This window comes from Quercus suber, unplaced genomic scaffold (genome assembly GCF_002906115.3).
Source record: "Quercus suber isolate HL8 unplaced genomic scaffold, Cork oak 2.0 scaffold_99, whole genome shotgun sequence".
NCBI lineage: Eukaryota > Viridiplantae > Streptophyta > Magnoliopsida > Fagales > Fagaceae > Quercus > Quercus suber.
This window is the reverse complement of record NW_027069564.1, coordinates 381,099-391,579: the sequence shown is the minus strand read 5'-3', so window position 1 is coordinate 391,579 and position 10,481 is coordinate 381,099.

Here is a 10,481-nt window from a genome sequence, read left to right as displayed (position 1 = left end):
TATTTGTGCAACTTGTGTACTCTTTGACGGCTCTTAAAACAATCCTTTTATATGTCTAGGGTTAGAAGAAAAGAAGGCTCAAACACATAATCACGAATTAAAGTCAAAATAGAACTAAAATTCTGTTTTTCATAAACCTCGACAGATACCCTATATGTCGAGCTGCTGTCGAGCCACGAGGCTGAACGACTTTACAAGTCTCGATAGATGTTAGCTGTCGAGATTTAATGACAGGCACTTTTCAGCTTGAATCTTGGACAGACTTGAAGGCTTCAACACTTGATCTTGAAACATGATTTTTTGAAGTATTTCAATACATCCTAGATCTACCCAAATTTAAGTAAAGTGCGTTTTGTCAAAGAATTAGTCAATTACATAAAATCATGACATATGTTCTTAACATGTAAACCACATATGTCCTAACAATCATAAAAGCGGAGTAATTCCCTTCTCCATCATAGCTCTCTTCCAAATCTGAATTGGATGAGTTCGAATCACTAGGTGTTGTGGCATACACCTTGCTCTTTTCTCTTAGATAGTTGGGACACTCCTTCTTGAGATTTCCATGGCCATTGCATTCATAACACACAATGCCTTGAGGAGATTGAAAGTCCTTCCTGTCTTTCTTCTTAAACTCCTTCCTACCTCCTTCTCCACTCCATCTTCTTCGGAGGAATTATCTATTCTTTTGGTGATGGTTTTAAGTGCGAGAGATTTACTCGACTTATGAGAAGGCAGTCCTAGCTCATATGTTTAGAGATATCCAATGAGTTTTGGATTTTGATTTCATCCAAATCTTTACTTTCCTCTATAGCTATGACTTTTGCTCAAAAGCTCTCCAGCAATGATCGAAGGATTTTCCTCACTATCTTTGAGTCCTCCAGTTTCTCACCCAAGTTAAACTTACCAATAACCACTTCATTTAACTTATTGTAGAAAGAGTCAAAATAACTCGTCCTCACTCACTTTCAGCTCCTCAAATTTGGTGGTTAGCATCTACAACTTTGTATCATTCACTTTCTTTGTTCCTTCATAGGTGGTCTCCAATATTTCCCAAGCTTCCTTGGCTACTGTTATGTGAGTAATCCTGTTAAACTCATCCAGAGAAACACCACAAAAAATTGTATTCAAAACTTTACTGTTAGCGTTAGCTGTTGCAAGTGCTACTTTATCCCAAGTGGATTTAGCGGCCTTCAGCCTAGTCCATCCTACTTCTACCATATCCCAAACAGTATCATCAATTGAACACAAGAATGCCTTCATTTGAACTTTCCAAAAGGCATAATTATTGCCATCAAAATATGGTGAAACATTTAAAGATTGAGACCGGTCCATCTCAAACAGGGTCAAGGATTGCACTTAGGTAATTAAACCATAGCTAGTGCACCCGTTCTGATATCAATTGAAAGCTCGAAAATATGTTGAAAACACAAGAGCTGTTTAGACCTCCAAATTTAAGTTATGACTCGATAGATTTTATACTAACTTAATACTAAGTGCGGAATAGTGTAAATGTGAGCAGATAAACAAATAAGCTACTCTAATCCATAATCATAGCAACACAACAGTAAAATGGAATGTAAAAGAGTAAGGAAGAAAGATGCAAATACAAGATAACACACCAATGTGTTATCGAAGAGGAAACCGAAGAACCCGGCGAAAAACCTCTCTGCTGCCCTCAAGCGATAATCGATCCACTAAACAATCAGTTGGGATACATGGATGAGTAAGAGACCCTCCAAGCCTAATCTACCCGATGTACCTAAGCCTTCCAAACTCCTACTCCAACAAGGCTTCTCAAAACTGTGTCTTGTTTAGCTCTCCGGATCTCACAACAAGCTCCATGTTGCATCTGTCATCCTTGACTTCTTCCAATGCTTCCCAGCAGCACCAAAACCTCACTTGACACTCTGAAAAGGTGTGGTAAGTGTTTAGACTATCAACCTTTCAATGGTATTGAAATAGAGAAGTGAAAGTTAAGAAAATTCCACAAGCAAATGTGTAGAGGATTGTAAGTATAACAATCTCTAACTCTTAAAGTGTTTGGCTAGGGTTTTCTCACAGAAGCACTCCTCAATATTTGTGGATAATATGGGTATATATAGTGTGGTTATGGAAAGTGTGTATCAAATAATACAGTCTCGCAGAACAGAATATCTCACGGGTGTCTCGCGGGAAGGCCTTACCCGCGAGATACTTGCGAAACACAATTGTAGCCATCTATCCTAACTCTTCACATTCCAGTCATGTGTAGGGCACATGGCTCACTTCGCGGGATGTTTAGTTGCGAGATACCCACGAGAGCTCCTCAATCTTCAGTTGCTTAAGTCTTCACTCTCTCTCTCTCTCTCTCTCTCTCTCTCTCTCTCTCTCTCTCTCTCTCTCTCACACAACCGTTACAATCAAATCCCACAATAAATACATGGTACAAAAGATTGAATAAAATTACTATCAAATTTAGCACGAAATAAAAGCCAACAAAACACATAGTTGTAAATCACAACTTTACATAAGCCATTTGTCATTAATAGTTGACATGGGATTTCCAAAACTATTAATTCTCATTGACTTGTTATTTTTATTTTTATGTCACATTCATCATCAAATGTTTTTGACTAGTTGGACCATAAACACAAAAATAGTGAAGCATGAGAGAAGATTAATATAAATTTACCTTCACCATTATTGTTGGCTGCCAACACAATGAAAATGTACTTGATCAAAGTAATTAACAGAAGCGAGTAAAATATTAGAGACGACACCCCAAGTATATCGTCGTTGTGCTTAACCCCATTTGGAAAATGCCTGGTAACACGTACAAGGGCGATGTGCCCAAATCACCATACACAACCCCAATGCTTTGAAATGCGAGCTTCGAAATGCTAGCTTCATCAATCATCATACTTCCCCAATCCAAGACCTATTCTCAATCTCAAACACTTCAAAATTTATATTGGAAACCAAATCATATTAATAATTGGATTTGCTTTTCTTTTTCTTTTTTTTAAAGGAAATTCATTTGTTTATTTACAATTTTTTTAAATAAACTTTATAACAATAAAGGACAAAACTTAGGTACAGTAGCTTAGGTATTATTCCTTAGGTTCCCCTCTTAAGATTCAGTCACGTGGATTTTTTCTCATGGGATGGAAATATATTTTTTAGTTAAGTAGCTACATGGCTGAATCTTAAGAGGAAAACTTAAGAAACAGCACATAAGTACTATACCTAAGTCTTGTCCAACAATAAAAACCTAATCCAAAGGCACACTAATAGGTCTTCAAACTAGCATGTACTTCTGATGTGATAGTTACTTTACAAGTACAAGTTCTTGTGGGGTAGGAGAGAAGGATAAACGCCTTGAAAAAGAGACAATAGTGAATTATGAAAGTAGATATATTGCTTCTTCCACATAATTTCCTTGGTTTGAGGTTCAAATATCCAAGAAAAAGCTTCAATTATAAAATAGGCTAGAGATATATAGTAAGAATAATAAAATATGAGAGAGAGAAATAAAATACCTGAGAAGATCTAGGGACTTGATTGGAGGTGAATCTATTAGCCTCCAAATCAAAAGAGTCAAGCCTAACAAGGTTTTTCCTAGAAAGTTTTCTACATTTGAGACCATTGTCAGTCCCATGAATTGATCAACTTCGTGTTTCATGTTCTTCTTCTTTTACATTATTTTCTTCTTGTGACCTTTCTTCTATGAAATCACTATCCTCCATCCCAGTCGAAAACACAATATTTTGACCTATCTAAAGCTTCAGGACATAGGAATTTTGATGGAAATGAGAAAGCTCTCAAAGCAAGTTTATTTATGGGCTCTAAAATCCTCCAAGTAATAACCTATTAATTGATAAGTCTATTGCAATTTAGTTATATTTTTTGCTTTTTTTTAATCATAATTTCTTTAACTATCAAATTCTTATAAAGAAAAATAGCACCCTTGTTAGACATTTAAATTTTACACTAGCCTATATGGTAGAGATTTAATTTTGTATGTAGTCTAATAGTTGTTACAGTAAATAAAACAATATTATGATTTCCAAAAGCGACTCATTTCTTGTATTCTACTTTAATTGCTTTAATTAAATGCAAGGGGTTGAGAAGTTATGGATACATTGGATAGGAGTTATTATATGGCGTGCATGGTATATATATATATATATATCAAGTTGTTCTCCACCAATTGTAAAATGCCATAGGTCCAACTTTTATGGGCAGACAATTTTTATTCCTTTTTCTCAGATTCTCTTTATTTATCAGATGGATAGATAGTGGGAGAGAGGGGGTGAGGTTTGAATCATATGCATATGACACCATAACGAATGTCATTATTATTGAATTATAACTTTGTTCAATATTTAATGTTTTACTTTATACTAAACTAATTGTATAATGATATTTTGCTCAACCAAAAAAAAAAAATTGCATTATGATATGTATCCGATTTTTTTCTTTTTTCATTTTATACTTTGTTTATTTTATGAAGAAAGAAAAAATAGTATGCAACAAGTTTATTATATAAAGTGGAGTAAAAATTAAATTTTAAAGAAAGTGGAACATGAAAAATTGGATAGATGTTAGGAAATTTAGATCTCGGTTGATAGAATTAACAAGTTTTAAACCCAAGTTATTAATTAGATTTATAACGAATAAAACTTTTTAAAACAAACAAACATCAATATCATGTCAAAATCATATGCAACAGAAAAGTAAATAAAACAAGATATGATGACCCAGGAAAACCAATGAAACCAACCAATTTCACAGTAAAAAACTTGGGGGAAATCTTCCCGAAAAGCAATTCACTATAGTAAAGAGAAGTTTTCAGATCTAGTACAAAACCTTTGTCCCCAGATTTTACAATCCTCGTAGATGAACTCATAGCAGAAACCTTCTACCACTTCAGAATTTCTGAACTCTTCAATATATAAACGCCACCCTTTAATGCAGAATCCCAATACGTGACTAATCAATTGCGCGGATCCCAGTACGCGACTTCAATCACCAACTAGAAGAAGATGTTGGCTGCAAAGTTCTTCACTTCATTAACAATAAAGATCAAGAAGCACTTGGTTACAAAATCCTAAGGTGCAAAGACGTAGTAGCTTCTTTCAGAGAGAATAAGGCATCAATCACCTTTTGCATATGTTATCATTTTATTCTCTTATGTGACGACCTCTAAAATAAGCCTTATATAGGTCTAGGGTTGTGAGAAAAGAAATCCTACACAAATACATAAGCCTGGCCCAAAAATCAGATCTAAAAATTCTGATTTTCGTAACCTTAATAGATAATATTTGTTGAGCTTCATTAAACCTCGATAGATAGCTAGGTGTTAAGGAGGTGTCGAAAAGCTGTCGAGGGGACAGGAGCTTTCTCGATCGATCCACCAGCTGTCGAAAAGGTGTTGAGATTGCGATAACAATCAACTGATGAGCTCGATAAACAGCCAGTTGTCGAGAGGTGTCAAGAAGCTGTCGAACTATCTGTTCACAGATGTCGAGCTATCTGTCCAGCTTTATTGAACAACTTTTTTTCACTTGTTTCTTGGTCTAATCTTCATGGTTTTAATATTAGACTTAAACAACATATTTCTTGAAGTATTAAACACATCCTAGATCTACCTAATTATAAGTAAAGTGCGTTTTGTCAAAAGATTAACCAATTACATAAAAGAATGACATATATTCTTAACAAGTGAAACACATATGTCCTAACAATCTCCCCATTTAACAATCCGTGACAAAACCACAACAAACAAATGAACATATAAGAGAAGTCATAAATCACTCAACTCATATTCACTTGTTGAATACAATAAAATCTATCCTAACACAAACTCTTGAAAAACTTTGCAAGAAGAGAGTTTATTGCAAATAGACTTTGACAACCTGTATTTCTGAAACACTTTAAACAAAACTCATCAAGTCATCTTAGTGTGAAACATAAATAATAGATTGCATACAAGTATAAGAAACCAGTGTATAAAGAGAGAAAAAACCAACACATGTAAAGATAGGTAAAAGAAACATACATCAGCATATATATATATATATATATATCAAAGATAAGTACAATGTATGTAAAAATGGTCACAAGACCGGTGTACAAGAAGTAAGGAGGTAAGCACTCCCCTAACAAAATGAAACACATCTCCCCTTTACAAAGACATGTATTTCTCCCCATAACATGTAGAAACCACAAAGTCTCCATAATTTCTCCCCTTTTTTTGTCATGATTGACAAAGGGTACAAGAAACTAGAAAACTTCACCCGTGAAACATAAAGATGATCAAGGATGATCCAGGGGTTACAAAGAAATCCATATAAACAAGATGCTATGGATGATAAGATAAAAGAATGATGCAAAACATGTGAAAAACAAATCTTTCAACAAAAAAAGTTAAGCACATAGATCCCAAAAACACACACACACACTAAACAAGTCTAACTAATTTTATTTTTCAAAAACAAATTAAGACAGTTTAGTGAGTATACATTAACACATGTAAAACCTTGTGATGGCCAAATCACATTGTACCTGCACGTGTATCAAGAGTAGCAAAGAGTATTGCGTGTTGTGTGTGAAAAATATCGCAAGATTGCATATGTGTATACATGTTATGACGATTTGAGATATGAGAAAATCACTTTAACTCACACATAATCATAACTGTTTGATGAGGACTATCACCTTCGAGGTACATCCTATAACTCTCACATCTCCTAGAATACACACTTGCAATCATATTTAAAACACTTTTTATCTTTTTGCTTTTTATTTTCTTTGCATATTTTCTTTTATTTTAGCATCTCATGCATAGGCATATAAGAGAGAAAAAAGAAATACCTAATGATATTTGACATTCCAATTTTGCTATGCCGAAGCACACAAATGTAATTGACACTGCACTTTTGCTATGTTGAAGTATACAGGTGTCTTTCATGATTGACGGGCAATAGTGATAAGATGGTTATTTATGCCTTTCTCTTAGGATTTTCTAGTCATTCCCGTCAAAAAGAGTGATACGAGTGTTAAGTTCAAGAGATAACTTAATCTTACTCATCACAAACAAGAGTCACAAAGTTCACTTGCTTAGTTGTGCATAAGAATGCTCATCTAAGTTACAGATGATACAAAGTTTAGAAAACTTTGTTTCAATGGCCATCCAAGGTACACAAGTACCAATATACACAAAACACACACTGTTTTTTTTATTTTTCTGATTTTTTCTTTTTATTTTTATTTTGAAAACAAAATAAATAAAAACTAAACAGCCAAATAAAAACAGACAAACAACATGAAAGCAGAAAGAAAGATGCATATGCATGAAAGCATGATAGAAAGGTGCAGATGCATGAAAACATGATTCCAAAAACAGATAAGAAATCAAGCAAAGAGAGTCCTACTTTAGATAGAAAAAATTAAAGCAAAGGACAAACAAAAAAGACAATTAAGTCTTAGGCTTCTTTCTCACCCACACAGCACGAGTCTTTGGCTGTGAAGATGAAAAGGCATGTGTCCTAGTATGTCTACTAAAGGACATAGAAGAATTAAGATTCTTCTGAAATTAAGTTAAAAAGCTCAAAGTTTTTAATAACTCTCCAAACAAAGGTGTAGGTCCTTGAGAGGAAACTTGTGACCGTTTGGACAATTGCTTATGAGGATACAATTTAAAGCAATTAGGATGAATGTGTCCGACAACACTACAATGGTGACAAACATGAGATCTAACAACCGATTTAGAATTAGCAAATCAGTTTTGGATTTCATACATTTATTACCTTTTTCAGATTGGAGCACAAAGACAGTCCTTGATCCAAAANCTTGAAGGTCATCTTCTTAAGTACTTCATCATCAGAAAAATCCTCACTGTCACTAGTACTCTCCACAATCACCTTATCGGTTGAGGCAACAAAAGCCATAACGTGGCAACATTCATCCACAAACTCATCAAAAGAGTTGTCCTCGGTATCACTCTAGGTAGTAACCAACCCTTTATCTTTTGACTTCTTAGTCTTTTCCTTCATGAGGTAGTTTGGGCACTCTATCCTCATATGACCAAAACCTTTGCACTCATGGCATTGGATGAGAGGTTTCTCATTTTTGCCCTTCCTAGAGGATTAAGATTTCCTCGAAGGTTTACCCCTTATCCTTTTTCCTGAATTGAAGAAGCTTGATAATCTCATCAATTATGAATGATAGATCCTCATTCTCATCTTCACTTTCATCTTCATCTTCAGAGTCCTCAATCTCATCCTCTATACCCTTGAGAGCCAAGTTTTTACTCTTTCCACCTTTTCCCATTGAGCCTAATCACATCTCATAGGTTTGAAGGTTTCCTACAAGCTTAGTCAAAGTAATTTGATCAGTGTCCTTTGCTTCTTCAATGGCAGTGATCTTGGCAGGGAATCTTTCAGGTAAGGACCTAAGGATTTCCTAACAATTTTGAATTCTGCTATAAATTCTCCAAGATTGAAAGCAGAATTCACAATATCCTTAAGTTTAGCTAAAACTCATCAAAGGTCTTATCCTCCTTCATCCTTATTTCTTAAAAACTACTAGTGAGTTGTTGAAACTTCACAGTCTTTGCTGCCTTGGTATCTTCATAGGTGGTCTCAAGAATGGTCTATGCTTCATTGGCAACTTCTGTGGATGATATTTTCTTGAATTCCTCATTGGTCACTCCACAAAACAAAGCATTCAAGGCCTTACTATTGAAATTCGCCGCAATGATTGTTGCATCATCCCAATCCATCGGCGATTCCTTTGGCTTAATCCAGCTGACTTCAATAGCTTGCCATACTTGTTCATCTTGAGTCTGCAAAAAAACTTTCATACGAACTTTCTAGTACACATAATTAGTTCCATCAAATAGAGGAGGAATCAAAAGAGATTGTCCACGATCTATGACAACAGGGGTCAAGGATCACACTCAAGAATTAATCTAATCAGAGAAAAATTAATTTTAAAGAAAGTGGAACATGAAAAATTGGATAGATGTTAGGAAATTTAGATCCCGGTTATAGAATTAACAAGTTTTAAACCAAATTTTAATTAGATTTATTACAAATAAAACTTTTAAAACAAACAAACATCAATATCATGTCAAAATCATATGCACGAAAAGTAAATAAACAAGATATGATGACCACAGAAAACCAATGAAACCAAATTTCAAGTAAAAAACTTGGGGGAAACTTCTCGAAAAGCAATTCACTATAGTAAAGAGAAGTTTTCAGATCTAGTACAAAACCTTTGTCCCAGATTACAATCCCGTAGAATATCGAACTCTATAGCATGAAACCTATGAGCATACGCATCTTTCAGAGATTATCTATGTACAACTACTATCCAATATATTGTAAATCGCCACAGACCTTTTATCAATGCCTCGTAGATGAACTCACAGCAGAAACCTTCTACCGCTTCAGAATCTTAACACTTCAATATATAAGCCACCCTTTAATGCAGAATCCCAGTACGTGACTAATCAATTGCGCGATCAGTACGCGACTTCAATCACCAACTAGAAAAGATGTTGCTGCAAAGTTCTTCACTTCATAACAATAAGATCAAGAAGCACTTGGTTACAAAATCCTAAGGGCAAAGACGAGTAGCTTCTTTCAGAGAGAATAAGCATCAATCACCTTTTGCATATGTTCATCTTTATTCTCTTATATGATGGACCTCTAAAATAAGCCTTATATAGGTCTAGGGTTGTGAGAAAAGAAACCTACACAAATACATAAGCCTGGCCCAAAAATCAAATCTAAAATTCTGATTTTCGTAACCTTAATAGATAATATTTGTGTGCGCTCATTAAACTTGATAGATAGCTAGGTGTAGGAGGTGTCGAAAGCTGTCGAGGGGACAGGAGCTTTCTCGATCATCCACCAGCTTCGAAAGGTGTAGATTGCGATAACAATCAACTGAAGAGCTCGATAAAGCCAATGTCGAAAGGTGTCAGAAGCTGTCGAACTATCTGTTCCCAGATGTCGAGCTATCTGTCCAGTTTATTGAAACTTTTTTTCACTTGTTTCTTGGTCCAATCTTCATGGTTTAATATAGACTTAACAACATATTTCTTGAAGTATTAAACACATCCTAAATCTACCCATTAAAGTAAAGTGCGTTTTTCAAAGATTAGTCAATTACATAAAAGAATGACATATGTTCTTAAAAGTGAAACACATATGTCCTAACAAAAGAGAATTTTCATTCTACCATTGATTAGTCATGATAATACAAATTATTTGTATCACTTTTTGTATTCCACTTTATTTAAAAAAAAAAATTGTATTCCACTTCATACTCCATTTACAACTTTATCATGTATTCTTTTACTTCCCTTATAAAATAACTTAATTTTAAAATTAAAAAATAAATAAATAAACACATGACATACCACAATTGATACAAAATAAAGTAAAACATAAAAAATGGCAATGTAAATTTGTATTCAGTCCCAC